Raw genomic sequence first — 26170 nt, 5'->3', positions numbered from 1 at the left:
TGGCCCCAACAGATCTTCTTCAGGCGATCGCTGGGAGAACGTTGAAAGTTTCAGGATTACAAAATCAGTCAGATGAACTTCACCACGGCGGTGTACTTCAGATCATCCGTGTCTTGCTGTGTTGACGCTTATATACAGTGTTCATCACTTGGAGCATTGGGAGCAGGATGGGTGTGACCCTAGAGGGGTCTCGCAGGTGTTCCTAGTCCAGTGGATGACAACGCTTGTTGGTTGTAGGAGACGACTATGTCACGAGGGGTCTTTCTTTGGATTTGCTGATCTTGATGCCTTCACATCTCCGTCCGGCCAAGTAACTTCTGACTTGCCTTCCTTGCCAGACTCCTCTCTCACTGGAGCCTCGAAGACTGGCCTCTCCTGCTTGGACTCTTCTCTCACTAGAGACGCTGGGAGGACCCTCTTGCCGGACACGATGGGACCGGGTGGACCGTGCGGGCTTCGCATGAGCCGCGCAAAGGCGTCGCTGCCGAACTGCCAACGGACTCACCGCCAAGTCTCTCATGATGTCCTCGGGGGTGTTGATGTCATCCGCCAGGATGGTCTTGCCGTTAGGACATGGGTTCAGTGTCTTCAACAGACCGTTTCTCGGTGCCAGGTGATTACCTGGGGCCTTCATGCTTCCTGTTGCCTGTCGTGGAGCTGCCGCTGCTGCACCTCTCCCATCCGGATTCCTCTCTCACAGGATATGCGGCCGAGGCCCTTGTCCCCTGGACCGCCACTTGATCGCGTGGGCTGTACGGGTCGCTGCCGAACTTCGGACATGGCCACAGTCGAGTCTTGTGTAGTCCACAAGGGTCGATTGTCTAGTGCTCGGGTATGCTCTGCTTCGGTAAGCTTCAGGTTCACGGGGCACCCATGCTGTTCTTCAGTGGTTGGTCTCCTCGAATGCAGGTTGTAGGGATTACTGGGATCCACACGGATGTTGCGATGCTCCTTGGACAGCACCGATGTTCCTGTGTGCTGTGGTTCTCCTCCTCTGTGGAGTGATGTTGTGTTACTCCATTCTTCCTCTCTGTTCACTTTCTCGACGCGGTTTAGTCTTCTTTCTTGCTTTCTCATGCTAACCAGGATTCTCCATGTAGCGGGCCCTCTACATGTCGTCCCCGTGGTCTTGTCCATGTGGTAGGACACTGTCTTCACTTGGCTTGGTGACTAGACCTGTCGTCGTATCTTCTCTGTTGTTGCTTTTCTTTCCTTGGTGACCATACTGGGTGGTCGGTTTTCATCTTGGGCATGAGTTGTCATGCTGTGCTGTTTTCTTTGTGGTCGCTTTTCATTGTCACGGTGTTTTGGCGTTGGCGCGCTTTGTCTGCGCGGAGGAGGGTTGCGTCACCGCTCCTGGTGCAACTCTGGTGCATGCTGCCATGCGTGCTGACGATGGCGCTCCGGTTGCTGCGAGACATCGCTGTCTCTGTTGGGGACCTTTGTGTGCTGTCCCATGGCGTTGGCGTGTCGCTGTGTAGCGTCACTTTGGCGCTCTTGATTCCTGGCACGTTCCGGCGCAGTGCTGCGCAGTCCTGTCGTGCGGGTGTGGAATTCTTGGACGCTTGTTGCGAGTCGTTGGGTACTTGCTGCTTTGGCTGTTGTCCGGGACTTGCTGCTTTGGCTGTCGTCAGGCACTTGCTGCTTTGGCTGTCGTCAGGCACTTGCTGCTTTGGCTGTCGTCAGGCACTTGCTGTTTTGGCTGTCGTCAGGTACTTGCTGCTTTGGCTGTTGTCAGGGACTTGCTGCTTTGGACCGTTGGCGGGAGTGGTTGATGCTGCGGTGAACACCTGTGGCCACAAGGCGTCGCTGCTCTCTCCGTCGTTTGACCTCGGCACTCGTTTTCCCTGGACGTTCTTCCAGTGCTTGGCAGGCGTTTCCTCCAGACGTTCTGTCAGTGCTTGGATGCTTGGTCAGGCGTTCGTGCCTCTTTCCCACGTTGCGCAGGAAGTGGCATCTGTGGTTGCGCACTTACTTGCTGCGTGAGATTGGATGCGTTCCTTGGGGCGTAACTCAGTCTGTTGCCCCTTACTGCTGCTGATTGATCTTGTGTTGTGCAGTGCTTGTTTTTTTTCCTTCTCCTTATTGATGCAGGTGTGCTTCTGCTTTTGGCCACTGGGTGGCAGTGTTGCTGGATTGATCGGTTAGCAGTCCACCTCTGTGTGCTTTCCTTGGTGCTCTTAAATGGAGCTGTGCTGCCAGTGCTGGGCTCCGTGGGTGCAGGTGGTGCTGTAGCCACTCCGGCTTCCTTGGTATGCTGGAGGACAGTGGACGATCTGTGGGAGGTGCAGGCTTCGTGGATGGCAGGTAGGCCCTTTTTTGGCAGGGGCTTTGTGAGGAAGGGGTTGCTTTGCGAGGAAGGAGTTGGGTGGAACCTCGTTCCATCGGTGCCCCTCGCAGCTGGCCTCAGTCTTCCCGGGCTGCTCAGGGGGTTTGGTGCTGCAGCATGCCACTGTCTCCTTTGCGGTGAGTTTCTCCTTCCTCCCCCCAGTAGCCTCGCATTCCACACGCGGCCCGGTGGGGGAGGAGCGTCGGCCTTGCAGTGTCGGCCGTGTAGTGCTGCGTGTCCTGGCTGCTCCTGCTGCTCTCCCTCGAGCGCTGTCCCTGGAGTCTCTGCCCCACTAAGGTGCTCCACCTTACTCGCGCTGCGGAGGGGGGCAGGAGTCAGTGTTGCAGTGCGGGTGGCAGCATGCGCCGGGCAGGCCGCGGGTGAGTCTTGCCTCAAATGTTAATCCTGCAGTGCGGATGGCTCCGCTTTGTTCGCTTAGCGCCCGTTAGCTTCTGTGCACGCTGCGGGCGCTTCCTTTGAACATTCACCCCGCCGCCTTCATTCACACACGCGGCGGGGACAGGGGACGCTCCGGGCAGGCCGCGGGTAGGCTCCGCGAGTCCTGCATAAATTATGTTCATTTACCCTCGCAGCGGGGGGCAGGAGGCATCACAGGCAGGCCGCGGGTGGGCTCCGCTGGTCCTGCTAACACGTACAGTTTATTCCCTCGCCGCCGCACTGGACACACGCGGCGGGGGACGCAGCAGGCAGGCCGCGGGTGGGCTCCGCGAGCCGTGCTTTATGAAAAGTTCGATTGTGGGCACACTCACGCCCGGCGAGGCGCGCTGGACATGCGGGTGGGCTCCGCTTTGGCCCTGCTTATAACTGGGCACAGTTCATGAGTCACTTCGCCCCTGGGGCTCACCTTCGGCCGGTGGTCGTGGCGGGTGGGCTCCGCCCGGCTGGTGCACCTCTCCGGTTGGGGTCTCTGTGTCGCGGCCGTCTCAGGTGGGCACTGGGCGGTCCGCTCTTTTCCTGGTGGCGCTGGATGGTGGCGGCCGACGCGGGTAGGCTCCGGTCGGCTCGTCCTTGAAGGCTGGTGCGGTGGGCCTCACGGTCGCTGCAGGCTGCGGGGCTCCGACGTGCCCACCGGCTTCTCGGCGCTGCTGCGCCCTGCTACAGGGGGTGCCCTGCAGGCGGGCAGCTCTCTCCCCCTTTTACCAGGATGTATGGCAGTGGCACGCGTGGCTTCACTACCGGCCTCGTCGCCAATGTAAAGTTGGGCCCTAGGCCCACATGGTGGAAGTAATCATGACACAGGACACCAGTTAGGGGATAGCAGATCTGGCCACGAGCACGTGCGCTCTGGCTCTTTTATTGCCAGCGTCACCTGACCCAGTGACGTCTGTGGTGGGTGGGTGTTTAGTGTAGGATTACACACAGAACAACTAGACTGTGTCCTAGCAGGACACTACAAGACCCAGCGGAGAGCGCACACGCTCGCTTCGTTATGATGCTGTAGCGGGGATCACTAGGTCGTTTTTTAGCTGCAAAGGGAGCTGGGCCTGATCACTGCGTCCCCATGCCCTGTTTCCTTAGCGGCGGGGAGAGCGGGCACCTGCCCGGCCTGCCCGCCGACTGCCTCAAAGACTGCGCCGGAGGAGGCGTCGCTGCATTTAGCGCCACACGGAGCCTTATATTGTCTGCGATGAAGGTGAGGCCGCCGTGGAGCAGTGGTAAGTGCCATTTTTAGACATAAATACAATGATTGCGGCTCACTGCATGAAAGAACCTCTAACGGGACCAGTGGTGTAACGCAAAAGGATGACACCCCTTGTATATTGTGTTGAGGGGTCCCCGAGTCTCCCATATATCACAGATATTCATTGGCCTTGACCTGAATGGGGACCCTTCAGTGGCATAGCAAAACTTGAGGGGGCACCCCGTGCAAGGTACATGGAGCCACCCCTCCCCCACCCTCCACTTCCGGACTCAACTCGGAGCTTTCAGGCCAGGGTACTGTGCTGAGTGGGCCCCCCGCATGAGGGGAGATGCAGGGGCCTGTGTTACGCCACTGGGCCCTCTGAAGGGCACCACAATGGAAGTTTACCCCCGCAACCGTGTGTATGCGCCACAGGCCTAGTAAAACGCGCCCTCTCTGGCGGGCCGTCCCGGTTTGATGGCTTCATGTATAGGTAAGCTCCTGGCATCGGATGGGTGGTCCGCTACCAGAATACCATTGTCAGGATATTGTCTGACATAAATGTCATGTCCTTTCTATTGTCTGCCAAGATATTGAGGTAATATTAGAAAATCTACACCCAGTGGGATAATAGTTTTGTAAAAAATACATGGTGCCTGATTTAGATGATATTTCTGTAATATCTTTCTGACATACAATGGAAAAGGTTCTGTGGGCCCTAATGCAAGCAAGGAAAATTGACCTCTGTTGGGAACTGAGAGACAGCTATTATTAGGGTGCAGTTGGCCCCTCACACACCTGGTTCCAGGTGCCACTAACACTACTGCGCTAGTGATAGCAACACCTGTGGACTAAGGTCATTAGGTGAGAGATAAGGGAGGATTTGGAGTGTGTTTTGTTCTGGTGTAAAGTCGCAGATATCAGAAATCTTTTCATCATTTTTTTTCCGGATGGTTGAAACTGTTTCTTATGTAAGCAAAAGGTAAATAAAAAAAGATTCAGTAGTGGTATTCAATTTTCTACAGCGTATACAGAACCGTTATGGTAGTCGGTTACAGATGTATGACATTACAACGCATGCTTTTACGACGCATGCTTTTACATCGCAACTTTTACAACGCATGCCTTTACAACGCATAGTGTTGAGGGGTGCTGGATAGTGAATAGTTTAATTTACTATTCCAACTCCAGTCCCCGTGGATAGTAGGGAAGGTGTTGGATAGTAAATTAAATCTATTCCCTATCCTAGAGCGCCCCCCAGCGCAATGCGTTGTAATGGTTTGCGTTGTAAAAGTTGCGATGTAAAAGCACTGCGTGGTAAAAGTTGCGTTGTAAAGGATGTTTCCCGTCGGTTACATGTGTCTGCTGCCAGTGCATGTTTAATAGATTTAGAACTGGCACAGAACAGAATCCTCGACATTATATGATTATTACCTATTTTCCATATCTCTTGCTATTAGGGCAACATCTAATAAGTGCCAAAATCATAACGCACCCCAATATTGAACTGCAATGAATGTACCACCTCTTCACTCCCCGTAAGATGTGTGTAGGCTCTAATAATCTCACATTGTTTAATCTCATGTTTCTTCTTTTCTCCTTTGTCTATACTTGTCTATGTAATTATGGAACCTGTAACTCGCTGATCCTCATGTAAAGTGCTCTGATACCTCTGGGTCTAGCCAGCGCTATATAAAACTTTGCAAATAGATAAATAAATAAATAAATGTGATGCTCAGGGGCGTATCTTCGGGTGGAAGTGTTTGACGTGTTGCACCCCACTAAAAAAAGTATTCTGTAGCAAATAGTTGGGTACCGATGCTTTTCATTGGGGTGTGGTGACCTGTCTGTCGGATTTTACTCTGACTTTTTACATGCCCACACTAACAAAAACACACAGACACTCTCTCTTGTGTCTACTTTAAAACTTGGTTAGTTTGAAAACGATTGTGTTTTAAGTACGTCTAACAATCCGCACTCCTCTGTATTTCCACTGCCTCTTAAGCCCCCTTTGTGTCCTGCTTCTCATAACATATTTTAACAAGATATGCCAGCGCGATTTTTGGGAAGTTTGAAGCTTACAGAGCTACGCCCCTGGTAGCGCTTACTACCCATAATGAGGCAAAGTAGCTCGTTATGCTAGGCATCACGCTGCTGTTGAACCCATGGGTTAGTGGTTAACCCGTTGATCGCAAATTCTGCCGCGGTGCGGGCGAAATAATGAGTGGGCGGGGTTCGGACGGCCCCCGGTCGTCCTCCGCACACGCCCACTGTGATGTCGGACGACCCATGGAACGGGTTTTAATCCAGTGACAATATTGAAAAACAGCTCAGTACATTCCTAAAGTCCTGAATCAGAAGATAGCTGATTACCAACAGCTGCCAAAAACTCTATTCCATGAGAGTTACGTAATGGCTGATTGGTGTAATTCATGTGATTGTGTCATACTTATAAACACATCACTTATTTGATATATAAACATACACATTGCTCTATATCTATGGCAACAACCAGGCATTTTTTTTTTAAGTTCAAAAGAATTTTATTTGATAATAATAAAAAGATAAAGACAGGTGTCAAAACAGAATACAATGGAATACAAAGTTAAAGACTCTTAAAAGGGCATAAATGTACAAATGCGTTTGCAATAAAAAAGAAATTTGGGTACAAAGCGAAAAATAAGGAAGGAAGACAGGAAAAATGCATGAGCGTAAAATATGGCAATCATAAAAACATTGGGAAAATTTAAGAGAGTGATACAGTGAAGGATAAATGGAATGTATCGAGCGTTTAGGGGGGTTTGGGAACTTCTTGTTGTGGGGATTCTTTTTTAAAAATTGGAACTTCGGTCCTGGGTTCCACAGCTTTTGTATTTGTCGGATTTTATGACGGTGACAGCGTTTCTCATTGGCTCAGAAGCTTCTTGAGCAGTATGAACATGGCTGCACTTGTGAGAATGAAAAACACGCAATCAAGGTGTAACTTTGAGTGAAAAGATATGCAGATATGGAGGCATTTTTATAAATACCCCATTGAGAGTTGAAGTCTGCCAGATATCAACTAATTGATGCTGAATTCAGCAGGTATATTCCTTTTTTCGGATACAGGTCTTCATCAGACCAGCAGAACAAAGAAACCTATTATCAAGGGGGTTTATCTCCGCTTTTTTGGCTTTAAAAGCCAAGAAAGCGGAGATAAAATTATCTCCCTATTACCTAGCTGTCGCTAACACCAGTTAGCGACAGCTAGTAGGAGATAGCGACCATCTTGGGCCCCACTTGGCATGTCAGTGATATTTATCACTAATGACATGCAAAGTGGGCGTGCCAAGATGTTAGCGACTGAAAACAGTCGCTAACATCGCGATCTCCTATTACCAACTTTTGGAGATATTCGCGCTAATTCATTCAAATCGCGATATTCATGCATTGCGGCGATTTTTATCGCATTTGCGATAAACCTTGGTAATACCAAGGTTTATTTGCGGTAAAAATCGCCGCAGCTCAGCGGTAAATTTTTGTCTCTAACCAAGCAATAGCGATAATTATCGATATTGCTTGGTAATATGCCCCCAAGTCCTTTTGGTTAAATAAAACTGGAACTGAAAAGAACTTACACCATGACACCGATGAACGCCAAGGGAAGGCTTTGGAAACCAGTTGCAAGATGTAACTAGACAGAACTATACATTTCTGGAAAAATTGTGGTTTGAATGTATATGCAATCACACTTGCAATGTACCCCAATAGAGTATCATATGGATATCTGAGATATTGAGTTTAATGTGCACAATGCTTTGCGCAACGATGTGTGCAGAAAAGGGCGCAAACCAACGTCTTGGACTCTGCGGAAATCCTCTGTAGAGAATGAACAAGTAACATTGACCAAGGTCTGAACCTGGCTTTAAGACAAGTGTGGGCTCCCTGCCTTGGTCCCCGGGGGGCAAATGAACCAATATCCAATATGTGCTGCACGTGTGCTCTGCGCAACCCTCCTGCAACTGTGCATTAAGGAAGCATGTTGCCGCAGTACTAGATTACATTATTAGCGAGAATCGACACAGCAAAAGGTCACCCCTTGCAAAATGGTGAAAATATATTTATTTCCTAATGCAGATGTAGGGGACTTCATCTGGGCTGGCGGATAAAAGCTCATTATCTTGAACAAAAGCTTTCAACATTTAAAGTGCATAATTCCATGCTGTTTTAAAGGTCAGCAATCGAACAAGTAATAAGCTTTTATCTTCTTTCCTACTGGTACCAAGGCTGGTTCAGACAAGCCCTTAGAAGCATGGAGCAGTAGTGGTAATTTGAAATCAGTCTCTTTAATAGAATAACAATATCCATAGAAAAATCATAGTGTACCAAAGTATTTCCATACAGTAGCTTAAAGTAATATTTAGTCTCCATCGCTAAGCGTGCCTAGGACAAGGCAAACCGAGATGTATGTCAGTGCTTCCAGGCATGAGAGAGGTCTTTACCATCTGAAAACATCCCAGAGCTCCTACCCCACAGTAAGGGAGTTGTAGCCCTCAGTGGGACTAGGTCTCCCACTGGGAGGAGAAACCCATATGATGACGCATGCCACCTATGGTGAATGAGGGTTTTCGTCCTGAAAGGGATTTTCCCCCTGTTTATACAGGAGATTTTGTGAGACTCTAATCCTTCTTTTGATTGAGGCATATTTGTGTGCTAGCATAGACACGAGGATTTTTTGTGTTACAATAAAATGTTTCTACACCAGATTTTCTCTGCCCCATTAGGAGTGTTTCCCATGACTCTGGGCTGGAGGTTACCGGCCTTGAGCTGACCTGTTAGGTGGAAGCAGGGTGGTTATCCGTGATAATGAGCTTCAGAGTTTACTTTTTCCATGGTGCCTTCATTCTTCTTCATATTTTAAAAATAAAATGAAAAATTAATTAAAAAAATTGGTACCACACTGTGCATTTATGCATAAAAATCCAACCAGAACGGTATATTCCTCTGCCTATCCCACGTCCTTTCTCCTCTGTGCTGCCCTCCTGGGCACCCTTGTGGGGAAATAGGGACACTGCAGAGGGGTGTTGGCTGCCTCTGTACCATGCTTCCCAATAGGAGAAAAACAAAGACGTTGTTGGCGGAATTCTTGAATTATTCTCAGCTACTGGTACTCTCGGTCCCACGCCGATCCGTGAGTTACTGCAAGCAAAGACCAACCAAGAGCACCTCAGCCCTGGACCTGCTCCGGTGGGAGCCGTCCAACACAGACCTCTATCCATGTCCCCTCTGAAAGAAACCACATGCAACCGCAGGCTGGTTTGTTTCAGCATTCTTGGGCTTCATCGGCGAGGTAAAACTTGGTCCTTGTGGCAAGGGACCCCACTCTAGAAGTGCCTGTCAAACTAAGGACATCTCAATGACCAAAGAAATAGTCCTGCTTGGAATCCTTGAATTAATCTCAGCCACTGGTAAATGCTCCGGACCAGATTCAAGTCCATCGTTTTCTTGCTCAGTGTCATTACAGCCAGAATCCAACCCTGAGGCAATATGAAGCACTATAATATGTCAATCAACCAATCAGTAGATTTGTAGAGCGCTACTTATCACCCAGGAGGGTATCCAGGCGCTGCTGCTGCTAACCCAGAGGTAGTTTAAGCAGACTTTTAAAATTACATCTATGGTTTATTTTATGCATGGGTTTTAGGCCACTCTAGGCATCTGCCTTATGGTGCCACCACAAGAGGCCACAAGAGGGTGGCATATTGCTACAGTTGGCCTCAATCAATTATTTAATCCGTCATTTGTAAAGCGCAGCAGCACTGTCACCATGGGGGTATCTGGCTGCTGTTTCACCGTCAAAGAGCCATGTCTTGATTCTCTTTCTGAGGTCTGCCAGCGAAGACGCTGCACGGAGTTGGAGGGAAAGGTTGTTCAATGTTTTGGCAGCGATGTAGAAGAAGGAGCAGCCACCGCTGCGACGGATGTGGGGAGTGTGTGTGAGGACGAGTGAAGAGGAGTGAAAGTCAGTGGCGGTGCGTCCATTGGGGGCGTTGGGGCGTTGCCCCACTAGCCATGGACGACCGCACTGCCAATGAATGACTTTTTAAAAATAAATCAGTCTTTTTAAAGATTAATCTAAGCCGAGCGCACTGCGCGCTACCTGTCCCGGGAAAAGCGTGAACGAATCGGGCATCCATAAGGATGTGGATTGTTGGGGGCGGGGCTGCGGCAGAGTGACAGGCAGGCAGGTCACACAGACAGGCTGCGGGGTGCTGCCTGCGCATGTTAAATCCCGGAGTAGTCAATTTTTTGACTCTCCCGCGCATGCGTACAAAAGACCTTCCCTCCCCACCCCCACCCCTAGCACTCAGATACATAGGCAGGGACCCGGGGCCCCGGTCTCATTACGGGCAGATAGTGTCCTGCTCGTAATCCAATCCTGGCGCAGTGACGCTGTTCACGCGACGCCAGGATTGGCTGCTGCAGCAGGATGGTCTGTAGTGGCGCCAACAGACCCCGGGCCTGCTCAGGAGCCGGACCTCGGGTAGGATTGTTTAAATAGATTTTATGTGGCGGGGTCTGGCCCAGTAGTAAGCCATGTGGCTATTGTTGTGCGAATGCAATGCTCGTCTGTGCGTAGGCGAGACTCGCCGATCTGTGGAAGGAATTGTGTCTGTGTAGTTGCGCCAACAGACCCGGGGCCTGCTCAGGAGCCGGACCTCGGGTAGGATTGTTTAAATACATTTTATGTGGCGGGGTCTGGCCCAGTAGTAAGCCATGTGGCTATTGTTGTGCGAATGCAATGCTAGTCTGTGCGTAGGCGAGACTCGCCGATCTGTGGAAGGAACCGTGTCTGTACAAGTGCTGAGCAGTGCGAGTGCTCGCATGTGACCAGTGCCCTCTGTTTTAATAACCCCCCCTCCCCGCACGACACCAAGCGAGCTGCGAATGTATGCACGTTTAACTCCTCAAAGTTCATAAGGTAAAAAAAAAAAACCAGAAATAGAGGATTGTGGCCGGATTTGAACCTCATTATGAGTGCTCTGGATATTAATACAATTCGACGCCGCACAACTTGGATGTTTTGGGTGCAATACATAACACGTATTACCATTTTTGCTTATATATAGGGCACAATAGTTATCTTCTGGTGGTTACTGCCCCAAGAACTGCAGGTTCCGGTAATTCCTTGGACTTTTTTCCCCTCCGGTTACTTTCCTGAAATTTTGACCAGCAGAAAATAAACCGGGCCTGAGCACTTTATTATACTTGGTGAACACTGGTATGATACACTCTGCACCACTCATAATTCCGACCTCTGATGGAATCGGGGTTTCTGCAAGGGTCGGAATTTTCTGGTCCAGTAAAACGAGGGCTTAAATAGGTTAAGACAGACCCGGAATATGTATTACTCAGCAGGCCACACTTTGTCAGACGTAAATGATTCATATTTACAAGTGTAAAGCATGTGTGTGTTGTTACACATTTCCACTAAAAAGCTTTAGATTGTCTATTCTGTTGCATGCGTCATAGAGTGCAACCCGTTACCGAGCTTTCTTCTCCACATGCTTGGGAATGTTATTCATGAAATGGTGACACAGTTTAATTAGACTGGTGCACAGTGCGTCAGTAACTTTGGTCTAGCAAGTGCAGTTTTCACGTGTCCATGCTGACAGAACAGGAAGGTCTGATGCACATGAATAAGATCCCGTCAAACAGATACACTATTGACGTAGCTTTAGTTGGGTTGTTGACTGGTAATTGAGTTAATGCTCCCAAACGAGGCACGGGTGACACGGGTTAATTGCTAGGGAGAGTACCATTGTTCATGGTGTTTAGGCGACCAAGTTGGGTGTGACATAGCAGGAGCGAACGAGTCCAAGAAGGCAGAGTGGCTTAGTAGAAGCATGTGCAGGCAAGGCTAATTCTTTCATAGGAGAAGGTATTATCAGGTCTGCAGGGTTATTTTACTCCTTACCGGCAAAGAATTAAAAGAGCAGAAAACGTACAGAACGATACTAAAGTGGCCCCGATACCCGGTAACTCTTCTTTGTCAATTAGGAAACAATGCGAGGTCTGTGTTAATTTGCAGTTCAGACCTGTTAGTAATGACAAGCAGGTCAAGTGGAGTGCCCAGGAGTGGTACATGTTGTTATTAATATTCTGCCTACTCTATACTTCCATCATGTGCGTTTTTACTGAAATGCAGTAGAATGTGTGAACAATGCACTGTGCGCTCTGCAGAGAGGCCAACAATTGGATGACCATGTATTGTGAACACATTTTTTCACTCAGTGACGGCCACTCTGAGGAACTGGCACTGCCCTCGGCCTCAGCTCCAGAGCTCAGCTCTCAACTGTGGTATGCATGTGATTCAGTTCAAAGCCTACACTGTACAAGAGTATTATACTAAGACAAACAACAAGTTAAAAACACAACGTTTTATGAGTTTTCCTTTATACGTGAATATAATAAGAATTTTGCTGAAAATTGCATCTACATATGTCAATGTTTACACATCTTCTGGGGGGAACCCTATGAAACGTCAGCCTTATACGTATACATTTATTTTGTGTTACGCCCCACCACTTGCAAATTCCACCAGCCACCACTGGTGAAAGTGTGTGGATGGCTGGTGGAAGTTCAGTCGATGGTTGATGTAGGCAGGTCCTAGGTCGTGGAGGGCTTTGTAGGCGTGCGTGAGGATCTTGAACTGGCATCTCTCCTGGATGGCGAGCCAGCGGAGGTCTCTCAGGTGGGGCGGGCGATATGGGTTCGTTTGGGAAGGTCCAGGATGAATCTAGACTTCAATCATACCTTTGTTGTCATGGAAGGGGAGTGCTCAGCTTTTTCCCCCTGAGCTCTAAAACCTTCCACGAAAGAGGGTCCTGGGCCAATATTGGGCATAAGACATTTTGAATAATATATAATAAAATAAACGCATTTTGCGCAGTTGGGTCTTCAGAACTCTTTGAATCTTCAGGAATTTTACTTTGAGTTTCAACGGGACAGATTGGGAGTTGCAGATGGCAGGGGATGGGCCCCCCATGGACCTAAAATGCAAGAGGATGGACCCCTTGCATTTAGTTTGGAGGTGGCTAAAAGGCTACAGGATGCTCGTCTTAGTGTAAATAATCTTTATCATCTCTCTCATCGCTTCTATGTGCGAACCACTCTCCTCTCACCCTGCTAGTTCTTGTTTCTCGCTTTATGATCTCTGCAGCGCTGGTCTTTCTGTGTGTCAAAGAAACAATCATTTTTAATTAATGTACTAAAAGTACTGCAGCCATCAAAGTGCAAGTCTACATTTGTCAGTGAAATAAATGTCCACTAGGGGCAATTTTAATTTTTCGCCCACCAATATGCATTTTGGATAAATACCAACATGATTAGAAAAAACTTAAATATGCATAAATGAAGAAGGAAATGTAAACAAAAAATACTATTTAGCTGAGAGCTTCGGTTCTAACCCAGTTTATTTGTGGTAAGAAGATCAGAGAGACAGAGTGGAGTTGCAGCTATTGTCTCCTTCCGCCAAAAAACACATTTTGCTGGAGAAAATTAGACATTGGAGACTTTAATGTCACATACACAGTCCCCATGGAGATATTCATTAATTTCCTTAATTAATTAATTAATTAAATGCATATGTCCTGGTCCCCTTCAGCTCGCAAGCCACTGAAATGTGCCAATGTTTTGCCTTTTTATTAATCCTTTATATACTCACATGCACTACAGATGCTCTGTACAAAACAATAAGGGGACCAGATGACTCCATGTCATCATGGACTCCATTTTCCGGTCTCCCTAATGAATGCTGGGTATCGCGTCTTGGATCATATAAATGAACCAATTGGACCAACCCAAGAAAACAGTGACTTGCAAAAGGAAATCAGAGGACTCAAGTATTTGCCCCAATGCCCTGGAATCATCTGGTCACCTTCAAACAAGGAGAACTGTGCCTCCTTGCACATCCTGCTTGTCTCTAACTACAATATGTGTGTCTCTACACCTGGCTGCGAGTGTAAGATGGACTCGGCTGAGGGCAGACCATTTCCCATCATTTATTAATACCAGCCTGAATGATGGATGGACCCCTGTTGATCCACTGGGTCTTGTTCTTTTGATCTTCCTGGCAAGAGAAGCCGTAGCAGCCCAAGAAAGGTTCCAGAGCCTGCAGGCTTGTTCAGTGAAAGCGCGGAGCTGAGATGGCGGGAAGCCAGCCGCAGTCCTGCGTCTTTTACCTCCTTAATGAGGCAGATTTTTCCAGGTCTACCCTAATGGCATCTAATTGCCAGCCATGGTGCTGAGAGCTTTGGAGTCTGCAAATATTCATGTAAGAGGCTTTAGGTTAACGCACGGATTGTGGGTAGTGGTGGTGTGGGACACATTCATTTAGCTGCCATTTTGCTGGGTTTCTGACTCTTGTTTTTACCAGATAGGCAGTGTGCTAAACTATTGTATTTCATTGTATTGTAGCATTTGTATAGCCCTGTAGGCGGTAGTGGAAAAGACTACTTCATTTGTTGAGTGTGGTTGCATGTGAGTTTGTAGAAGAGGGCTCTCAAGTTTCCCAGGTCCATGTGTGAGTAGCTCATCCAGACCAGAGTTTTGGTCTGCACCATGAGTCTCGTAATCCTGGTTTTATAAGAGAATAACCGGGATCACAGATCCCAGAATTCAAAGGTGAAACTTAGGGTGGTTGACCTAGTTGTTCACTGAGGTAGAAAACCTCAGCTCTGGTAGAGTTGTCCATGTGAGAAATGTTTTTGGGGTTGCGCGTGGTGTTGGAGTGGATGTTCCAAGCATGTTGTTCCAAAGTTTTTGCTCTGCTTAAGCAGGGATATCGGAGAGAGCTAGAGCCATGTTTGGTATGGTTGCCTGTACAGAGCCCTGTGTATTCCCATGTCGATGAATGGGCAGCTTGGCCGGACCAATGCTTTTCTCACCTTTCTGGGACTTTTAGTCTTGTCGATCCCATTCTCAAAGGTGGACTATACCACACACTGGTGTTGGTGATTCCTCAGGCCGGTCCCCGGCTAAACCTAACATTACTGTGTGTTCTTACTGTGGCTTCAACCTGTCCTTATTGTGGTCTCCAGTGGACAAAATTACACCTGTCTGCTGGGCCCAACAGAGAGTCTGGGCTTAAGCAGGGATCATTGTCTAACTTGCAGTACACAGGGTACAATGCCAACAGGCCCAGATCATCCTTTCCTCCCTATGAGGTCCATAAAATATTGCATCATGTAGTTAAGTGTGCAACACTGGCTGAAGAACAAAGCCTCCGAGATCTCAGGTTCTCCTGTCTCTAATGTGAGTCTTTCTTCCTGTTTTTGCTTCCCATGCTCCCAGGCACTAGTAGAGTAGAAAGGAATACAGGGCATGAGGCTTGTATTGTGTTGCAGCATTTCTACCAGGCTTCTTTCCCCTATGAGTGTAAGATAAAAGGCCACAACTTGGGTGAATGCGTCAGACACTTGTCTACTGTGCTGAGTACTCAGGAACTCCCCCCCAACACACCCAAATACACTCACACTCTGGGCTTTTTCACAGTCGAGGGTGGTTTCAGGTTTACCTTTGTCCCTTGACATTTTTAATCACTCATAGGTGTTTTTACTTTATTTATTTATGTGTTTTTTTTAACCCCTTCCCTGCTGCCGTCGCGAGCACTACCTCGCTGGTGCTGCGAAAGTCCAACGGTTAACGTGGCCCCACCCACTCTTTAAAACCGCTGCACTGCCACGAAATAATGGCCGCGCCTAATGAGTTAATATCGAAAATACATTTACCTGTGCATAGCAAACTTGAAAACTCACTAACTAAAACCTATCTGACATAAAAATGATTTAAGAAACTATTTCGAAGGAACTGAGGGGAGTTCCGTAGGAGAGAAAAGAAGAGAAGCGACGCGTGAATGATTGAAATGTATTGCAGAAAGAAAGGCCTGTTGCAGTTAGTGATTGCTGTGCACTTTTTGTGAAGTACACAGCTGATGTAACTGTTAAATGGCCTCATGTCATGACAGCGAATTTCAGCCTGTTCTGTTTTTTTCAACCGATACGTTGCATGCTGGGATTTTGATCCAATCCTTTAACACGTTCGATGCTGAGGACGGCACCCGGCTGTCCCACGTGACGGTGGGCATGTGCGGAGGACGGCCTGGGGCTGTCTGAACTCCACCCACCAATTAAAATGCCCACACCATGGCGGAATTCGCGCCACAGTCACAGGGTTAAAAGTAGAACTAGAGAAAGGAACAAGCTGTTGGCTAAAACGCAAAACACAGCGAGCTGAAGGTGTCACACTAATGTGTCCACCAGCGAGCTGTGAAAAGTACAGAAACACAAACATCAAAGTGTGATGTATTTCAAAGAAGTAGAAAAGCGGAAGAGGGCAAAACGTCACAGTGCTCAGATGCACCCAAAATTTACAACAGATATCAAGTTTTTCATTTGCAATCTGGGGTCGCAGCTGACTATAAGCCCCAGAATGCAAAGCAAAAGCCTGGACTAGATGAGCTAGTGACAGAGGGACCTGGGACATTTGAGAGCTCTGAATTGATACTGAATACTACAAAGAGTAACAAAGGCCACAGTCGTGTAACAAAGGCTCCCGCACCCCCACATTGCAGGGGGCCCGAGCTCCAGGGGGGGGCCCTCAGCACAGTACCCTGGCCTGAGAGCCTCTGAGTGAGTCTGGATGGGAGTCCCTCTGTGCACTTTGCAGGGGGGCCCCCTCAAATTTCGCTACGCCATTGGTCTTCCAGAGTTTGAATCAGTCAATCAATCAAACAGGATTTATAAAGCACAACTAATCACCTTCAAGGGTATCCTGGCGCTGAGAGCCAAGCTGCTCGGGTGGCATCAGTTGACCATCAGTCCCCGTCTGAATTCCTGAAGAGAGGGTGAGATGGAGTAGATGAAGGAAGAGGCTGTTCCCTGACTTTTCGGTGAGGTAGGAGAAGGAGCGTCCTCCACTGTTGCTTTGGCGGATGTGTGTGTGGTGTGCGCGAGGGAGAGGGAGGCAGAGCGCAGGAGTCTGGAAGGTTGACCGCTAGTTGACTGCTAGTTTCCACACCCAACCAACTGAACAGTCTTAATTTCCTTAAAAGTGTTTCCTGGAGCAGAGCAGACCACCCGAAACCACTCGTCATAAAAAAGGAGGCAACAAGCCCCAGAGCCTCCCCGGTAGACCAAGAGCATCATTTATCCTGGTGTTTGCGTACAAAGAAAACAACATGTCGCAAGGGCAAACCACTTATGCTATTTCAGTTTGGGTGGATCCTCTTTGTTTCCATTGGTGTTTTCCTGGCGATGGTTACGGATGTACAAAAATGTGCTGTTCCGATCCCCTAAACTTGGCTTTTGGACTATGTGTAATTATGATTCAGGATATCCCTGAAGTAAAGTACAGTTGCCCATAAAACAAATGTTTTCTACTGGGTTCAGTTATAGCTTTATGTGACAGAAATGCACAAAAAAACATTGCCAAAGCCGATAGATCTCACCTTTGCGACCTGTTGGCTTTACCAGTGGTTTTTAGCCATGATGTACAGCCTCCCCGAGGCTTTGCAGCATGGCTAGAAAAAAAAGCCTCTGTGTTTTTTTTATAGTTATCAATCTGAGTTTGATCGGCAAATAGAAAGAAAAAAAGTAGCACAATAGTGTTCTTTTTTTTAAAGCAGTTAGGGGATAGGTGGAAGCAGCAGAAGGTGGGGGATGGATGTAACATGGAGAGAGCGGGTAAGCGTAAGCGACACAACATAAAGGGAGAGCAACGCTGAGTGCTGGGGTGGAGAAGAGAAGCACAGACATGAGAGAGAGCAACATGGAGATCTGGGGTAGAAGCACTCAAACAAAAAACGAATGCGGGGAGGAACTTTGAAATGAGCGCGAAGAGGCGAAGACAGTTGGAAAACACATGCACTCTCATGGAGTACTTAACCAAAAAAAAAGAGTAGTGCTTAAAAAGTTAGCAGTGGAAGGACACAAGTAATGAGGCCATGCTTCAGAGAGGGGACAAACACAAGAAGAGGATGGAAAGTCCCCTTAAGTTAAATAAAAAGCATGCAAGTGAGAGTAACAAAGCCAACCAGGAGTTAGCTAAGGGCACTGTAAACGGACAATAGATCTTTTCACCAACAGGCAGCTTGTGCAGAATGAAAGGTGAGACCCAGTTGCGGCTGGCAGTAAAAAAATATGGAACCAATCTTCACGAAGGCATGAAAGAAGTAGCCTGAATGGATGAAACATAGCCGCCTAAAACTCAACTCAGACAAAACGGAGGTGCTCATCCTAGGATCCTCCCCCTCTGCCGGGGACGACTCTTGGTGGCCTTCCGCCCTGGGCACAGCACCCACACCCACAGACCACGCACGCAACCTGGGCTTCATCCTAGACTCCTCTCTCTCGATGTTCAGACAAGTCAACGCAGTCTCATCCTCCTGCTTCAACGCACTTCGCATTCTCAAAAAGATCTTCCGCTGGATCCCCATCGAAACAAGAAAGACTGTCACCCACGCACTAGTCACGAGTCGACTGGTTTATGGTAACACACTATACGCCGGAATCACAGCAAAATTACAGAAAAAACTCCAACGCATCCAAAACGCATCAGCGAGACTCATATTGGACATCCCTCGCCAAGATCACATCACCGGACACCTAAAAGACCTCCACTGGCTTCCCGTCAACAAGAGAATTACATTCCGTCTTCTCACCCACGCACACAAGGCCCTCTACAAACTAGGACCCGAATGCCTCAACACTCGACTGTCCTTCTACACTCCCACCCGCCAACTTAGATCGTCCAATCAAGCCCTCGCCACAGTCCCGCGCATCCGAAAATCCACCATGGGTGGCAGGTCCTTCTCCTTCCTGGCTGCCAAGACCTGGAACTCACTCCCTACTCACCTCCGCCTTACTCAAAACCACATCTCCTTCAGAAAATAGCTCAAAACCTGGCTATTCGACAAAAATTGAACACAGTCCCGCGCATCCGAAAATCCACCATGGGTGGCAGGTCCTTCTCCTTCCTGGCTGCCAAGACCTGGAACTCACTCCCTACTCACCTCCGCCTTACTCAAAACCACATCTCCTTCAGAAAATAACTCAAAACCTGGCTATTCGACAAAAATTGAACCCCCCTTCCCCAAGCGCCTTGAGACCCTCTGGGTGAGTAGTGCGCTATATAAATCCCTGAACTTGAACTTGAACTTGGCACACAATTCCCCATAAACTCGGCGGCAGCTCGCACTCGGCGGCACTTCTCTGCCAGAGATCTTTGTGTCCACGAGCAGGAGAGAGATGGACTCCCTTCCTGCTCGTGGAACGACATATCCATCCAATTCTGGAGCTGTTTTCATGCTCTTTTCAGCATGACACAAAAGCTCCAGGATGTCTTGGAGCAGGCTAACCCAGAGCTCATTTTGAGGCTGGGGGCCTGTGCCAGCAATCCCAAGGCAGTTTCATAGCCCGTGGATTGCTGGGTCCACAGTGCGCATGTCTGATAGGAAGGCTGTAGACAGTTGGCCAATCTGATGCACTGGCAGGGGCAGCAGTCATCCTGCAATTGCACGATTGAGCCCCCCACCACCCACTTGTTGCACAGGGTGAGTCGGTGGCCAAATAAATGGTATTGACATGTCATTTTATTTATTTGTGTTTGCCTGCTGCGCTCGCAACAGGCAAGGCGATGCTCCTCCGCCCTTTAGGAGAAGCCGATCCTGGTGAGACCTAACAAGGCATTGTTATTTAAATGATTCCAAAATGTTATATACAGTTTCGAGCATGAGATCTAGTTTCAAATCCTGAATCCGATCTTCGGTATCGGACTAAAAAATCGTGTGCATCAGGGGTGGCTCTCAGCTCATGGTGGCCCTGTGCAGGGAGTGTAGGTAGGGGGCCCCGGAAGAGGGGGTCCGGGCGGGGCCTAGGGGGGAGGCCAGTGAAGAGGGGGGGGTCAGGGTGTTTGGAAGTGGAACAGAGCCGGAGGCCCCCAAATCCCTGCCAGGGGCCACTACGCAAATATGTATCCATCCTCAGAGGATTATTATATTAAGGATATATATTGGCGTGGTGGCCCCTGTGGTTTGGTGGCCCTGTGCAGGTGCACAGCTTGCACATGCCTAAGGCCGCTCCTGTGTGCATTCAGTACAAACCTTGTGCTACTGGTTAACCAGGGACAAGGCAGATTGACACTTACTGTCCTCCACCTGCTACTGCCGGGGTGTGAAGCACAAGGTGCCAAATCTTTTAATAAACTGTTCATAATCCTCAGAGCAGGCCGTCGCCCTTATTCATGGCTTTTGCAGGGACATTTCGACAGCTTTGTACAAACTCTGCTGGCAGGAAAGGAATGTGCTTAACACATCATTCCTGGAGCACCGAGAAATGTCTGTACTGAGGAAGGCACAGCGGGGAATAGGGAAGACTTTATCATTTTCCTCTAGCATAAGCTGAATGGACATGCCCTGGCTGCACACAGCAGAGAAATGACGTATGCTCTTATTTTAATTCAACACAAGCCTGTAAATGTTGTGTGTAGCGTGTAACACAAAAAAAGGGCAGTGCAAATCATTCGTGCCTATTTGAAAGCACTGCAGACCTATTGGCTTTGTTCTCCATTGTCCAAAAAAACTTGTTTGCTGAATCTGAACAGCACCGGCAAAAATAAAACAAGATGGTCGCCCTGCTTCACTGGAGGCTTTGTTGGAATCGTGTTTAGAATGGTTTAGATAAAGCAGTCCATAATGGTGATTTCTTGAAATGCATTTTCTATTGGGCCACACCAGTAAAACACAGGCCCTGATTATGATGCCGGTCAGACCGCACAACTCCAGGCCATCGGTGGCGGTCCGCCAGCCCTTCGGGCCGACCGCCGGATTACAATCCAGGCGATTGGACACTAAGCGGTCCGGGGGAAGACTGCAGCCTCCGACAGGATCAGTGATCCCGTCTGGCGGTGGTCAGAATTGCAATCCCGAATGGAGGCGGTGCCAAGGCAGGCACCGCCATCTTGATTATGATGATATCCCTTTCCGACATCATGTCAGAAAGACCGCCATGAAAAAGCTGTCGGAAATCAATTTTGGGGGCCCCAAACAGGGCCCGTTTCCGTCTTGGGCTCAGGGGGCACATGTAGTGCCCTCATGCACCTCCAAGTACCGTGTGCTGTGCAGCACATGTTGCATGGCACACGGTGCAGTAATGTGCAGAAAGTGCCCTGTTATGTCGCCGCTTGTGCGGCGGCTCTTTTCCTTAGCCGCAGCACAAGTCACAGTGTAAAGGATCACTTTGCGACACCAGCCCGGTGGTCGCATCGTAATGCGGCTTTCGGACCACCATCTGCTTCTCGGGCGGCCTCCTGACCACCATGATAGCGGGTGGCAGTCCGACCGTCCACTAAGAGGTCCACAGGTACTACAGTCTAAAGGTCTATTTATTTAGGAACTTCCTTTTCAATACTTTAACTACTGACATGGTGGGTGGGTCTGTATGTAAGTGATCGTGTAAGGTCTGATCGAGTGAGTATCTGACGTGCGGAGAGTACATACGTGTACTTGTGACTGTATTATTGAGTGTTAGGATGAGTGAATATGTAAAAAAACTTTGTAAGAGAATAACTTAGTGAGTAAGTATCTGTATAAGTGTCAGAGTAAGAAAGTGTTAGTGGATGAATGTTCAAATGAGCTCCACAGTGTATGTGGGTGAGTGTGGAATGTAAGTGTATGTTTTGTGACAAGAAAGCTAGTGTGGAATCTCTAACCTTTGGTGTTGGTAATATGTGGCAAACACGTTGGTTGCTATGTGAAAGCTTATCATGTGATATATCTTCTTTTTTAAGACACAGTTTGCTGTTTTGAAGCATAAACATTTGAAAATGACCATAGATTGGCAGACACGTAAATATCAGGAGTTTATATTTCATTCACGCTGACATGAAAAGGATTGCATATGTGACTTATCTGAGGCAACCAGACACACAAATGACTTCCACAAACAGAGTCCCACCCCCATATGCCCACAACTACATTAGATGCACAGTACATAAACACATTCAAACAAGACCGACCACGAGATAGAGTGTGAGTGTGAGTGTGTGTGTGTCCGAGAGAGACTGAGTGCGCTTTGGTGGTGGTGGTGGTGGTGGTGGGGGGGGGGGGTGTATATGTTTGTTTGCTTGTGATTCCATATGGGCAGGGGGGGTGCAGATGTTTGGTATTTGGATGTATTCCAAGAAGGGCTATTATCACACGTGTGTGCTATGCACTGAGGGCCCTGCACATTTCCAGATGTTTGCTAGTTCCTAGCAGGGATCAGTCTCTTTCAAAGTGTGTTTATTGACAATGGAGAGGAGAGGACATTTTGAGATCCAGACATCCAAGCAGAATGAGTAAATTGCCACTCCAGCCAGAGTCTGACAAAATATTGTATTTTAAATCTTGGAAAGGAGCCCTAGTTATCGGATCTGTCAACAAGAGGTCAGAAAGGATGAGTTCTAAATCTTACTGCTAAACACACTGTTGCAGCAAGAACATTATTTATGACACCTGCACTGCTATTGTGCGAATTGAGGAAGCCTAGATCTATTTGCTTGCTCTTTTACGCAATACACAGTGTTTGTAAACATGATCCCAACACACCAGCTTGGCTGCTGCCAATCAGGCTCCCATTTTCAAGAGAGACATAAGCTTAGCAGTTCACAAGTGCTGGTTTAAAATGCACAGCGACCCACGACATACAAAACAATGGCTGTCTTTAGCCGCGGTGGTGGCGTAGCGGAATATAGCCAAAGCGTGGGGTGCGATCACTCCCCCTACATTGGAAGATTGGGAAAGCGATATGGATTGGTGCTGGAAAGCGGAACTAAGGGTAGGGGCGCCCCAAGAAAGGGGAGAAAATTTGGGGGCATGGCAGACATATCGGGGTCTATAAGGAGGAAAATGAAAACTGAGATTAGGAGGGACCACTCTATTCAATTCCATAAATGAATGTATTAGGTGTAGAAGATGGTGTTATGACGGTTGGGAAAAGAAAAACACAACTCTGATTGTACTATTAAGGTTCTTTGCTGTACAGATTTGGTATGTTTCAATAAAAAAGATTTTATAAAAATAAAATTAAAATAAAATGCACAGCGACATCACTTAAAAAAAAACAGCTTGGCTTAGCGAGCCGCTGCTCTGGTCTGTTTAATCCTTTGGGACCTGGATTAGGACACACCTATCAGTGAGAGGCGGGGCTTGGAAAGAGTTTTGCGGACTCTGTAGCGCTGAGGTTGGCATCACCGATAGTGAGGAAGGAAGCACAAAAATAACTGAAGGGCAGAGGTTTCACGAACTTGACGGGATACTAAATATTACACAGCACCTTCACTTCATGTCACTGGCGTAACTGCAGTATATCCATTCGTATCCCTTCCTTATATATATATAGATAACTCTAATCACTAGTATATGCAGTAGACCTTTGTACTCTCTACCATTCCTATGTGACTCTTAGAGTATATCCAGTCATATGCCTTCCCTATGTATAAAGAGATAACTCTAATCACTAGTATATGCAGTAGACCGCTGTGCTCTCTATCATTCCCGTGTGACCCTTAGAGTATATCCAGTCATATCCCTTCCCTATGTATATAGAGATAACTCTAATCACTAGTATATGCAGTAAACCGTTGTGCTCTCTACCATTCCTATGTGACTCTTAGAGTATATCCACTTGTATCCCTTCCCCATGTATATAGAGATAACTTTAATCACTAGTATATGCAGTAGACCTTTGTACTCTCTACCATTCCTATGTGACTCTTAGAGTATATCCATTCATATCCCTTCCCTATGTATACAGAGATAACTCTAATCACTAGTATATGCAGTATACCGCTGTACTCTCTACCATTCCTATGTGACTCTTAGAGTATATCCATTTGTATCTCCTCCTTGTGTGACTTTACATCTTGTGCATTTGCAATTTTTTCTGTTTGTATCCTTTATGTAACGCATGTAATCCTAAATCCTTATGTTTCTCAACTGGTTCTTATGTAAAGCGCTCTGACACCTTCAGGTAAAGTTTGCGCTATATAAAATCGCATAAATAAATAAAAATAAATAAATAAATAAACATGAAACATGGTCCCACTAGTGAAACACAATGTGTTTCAAACACAATGCACTACCGATGGGCCCGGAAATTACGGTAGTACACTGTGTGTTTGCAGAACGCTGGGATTGTGTGAAGATCGTTGGGTTGTTTTGAAAAGACAGTCTATGGTGTATCCTCTAAGCAGAAATAAAAGCGTGCGCCGTGTATTGGCCCAGATGTGTGTAGCCTAAAGGTCCCTTTTTATCCAGAACCACCTGACTCCTGAGACATTGTACACAGCTTCCTAGTGGAATCATGGTAGCGCGGTTTCTTCAACTAGTCCTGACTTCCAGGCCACTAACACTGTCAGGATGGCTGAAAGTGTCACACATGACCTGAGGCCATCTGACAGCTGTTGAAAATACACAAATACAGAAACAAGAAAGTGCACCGTAGGTCAAGGGAGGAAGTTGCGGACCAGGAATAAGGACTGGTAGGACATCAAAGAGGGCTCAATGCTCCTCTAATTTACACTGATCAATTCAAAGAAATTATGGTTGCTGGAGGAGTCCATGCCAACAAGGATGGAACTCTCCAGCTATAGACTTTTTATTTTTTATTTAACAGTCTATTAGATTGCATTCTGGGAGTTGAAGTCTTGATGGGAGTGGGGCACTTTCTCAGTAGCTACAATAACCCAAGCATGGAATAAGCTCCACATTGAGCTACGGTTCGAACCAAATTTGTTAAAATTTCATAAGATCTTAAAAACACATTTATAGTCATTAATCTAGGTACAATCTGTTTTACTGCTTACCCAGCGCCAGGATACCCTCAGGTAATCACGCGCTTAACATACTACTAATAATAATTATAATAATCACGGAAACAGGCTGAACTTATTTATTAATTACTCTGATTTATTAACGAAAAAAATCAATGTCCAGTACTTTGTGACATCAGAATGCCCTTAAAAGAAAAAGACCATATGGCCCACCTTGTTCCCATCTCCTCACCTATTGAAACTTGTATTTAGTGTCTGATGACCCCCCTCCTGCCCCTTCCCTCCCCCCACTTGCATTCACGAGTAATGCTGCACAATGCTGCTCTTCCCCCCTTGCATTCGCGAGTAATGCACAATGCTGCTCGTTCCATGGGTTTCGGCACTAAAGTGCACAAGGAGTAGCAGCATTAAAGTGGCAGGGAGATGAGAGGACAGTGCAGGCTGAGTGATGGCTCTCAGTGAGTGACTACTGGCCTGAATACTGGAACGAGTTCCTGCGAATTCTACTATGCCGCTCTAGGAACGTCGCTATGGGAGTCCAGCAAACCTACATGGGGTCTTTCTTCTAGTTGGGTTATAATGCTAACATTTATAAATTGATTGTTGACAAAGCACCGATACTTCGTAGCATCATAAAAACAAAGATTTTATTCATTGCCTACTCACTCATTTTATTGACCCTAGAAGAATGAAAGGCTGCATTAGCCCCACCCGGATTCTAATCCATGTACCTCAAAGCTACACACACATAGCTGTCATGGTTTTCCATGTACATGTGTGATGTGCTGTTTGCAGTCTAGTTTCGTTTCCTTTGATTTCTCTGACGTGTAGTCCTATTTTATAATGCAATAAACAAGACTACAAGTTCCAGAATTCAAAGAAAAAACGCGGACTTTGAGCAGCGCATCATGCATGGACCCGGGAAGCTTAAAGGGTTGCTCACAATTCTTCATTACAGGCACATTAAGCCATTCAGCTACATTTTTCTCCTTACCAGTTACCAGTTACCTTACTTAGTTGCCTGTTTGATAGACTCCCCATTATGATTAGAAGAGAGGAGGGTCATTTCATGATCAGAATAAATTGCCTCCATTTTCTGCAGATAACATGCTTCCTCTTTATAGCTGAACTTATTCCATGTAAGAAACTTTGGGCATCCCTATGTAAATGCATAGCTATCAAGCTGCCTTATATCTTGTGTGACTTCTTCCGCCAGTCCTGGCTTTTCAGCCAATTGCTTTACCTATGCTGGGATTGCTAAACCAATCCGAGTAATGATAAAAGCAAAACTACATGTCCCAGAATGCATAGTGTGATTGGCTAAAAAGGCCAAGCTTTGACAGAATATC

The 26170-nt window shown here is 47.4% G+C and overlaps 1 protein-coding gene across 1 annotated transcript in view; it reads left to right on the top strand.

Annotated features, from left to right (window-relative positions):
* SRGAP3 (SLIT-ROBO Rho GTPase activating protein 3) overlaps positions 1–26170 on the top strand; it is a 468362-nt gene that overhangs the window by 222072 nt on the left and 220120 nt on the right. The window lies entirely within an intron of this gene.

Source organism: Lissotriton vulgaris, chromosome 9 (assembly GCF_964263255.1).
Source record: "Lissotriton vulgaris chromosome 9, aLisVul1.2, whole genome shotgun sequence".
NCBI classification, from domain to species: domain Eukaryota; kingdom Metazoa; phylum Chordata; class Amphibia; order Caudata; family Salamandridae; genus Lissotriton; species Lissotriton vulgaris.
Note: the sequence above shows the minus strand (reverse complement) of the source record. Positions and strands in the feature narration are given on the sequence as shown.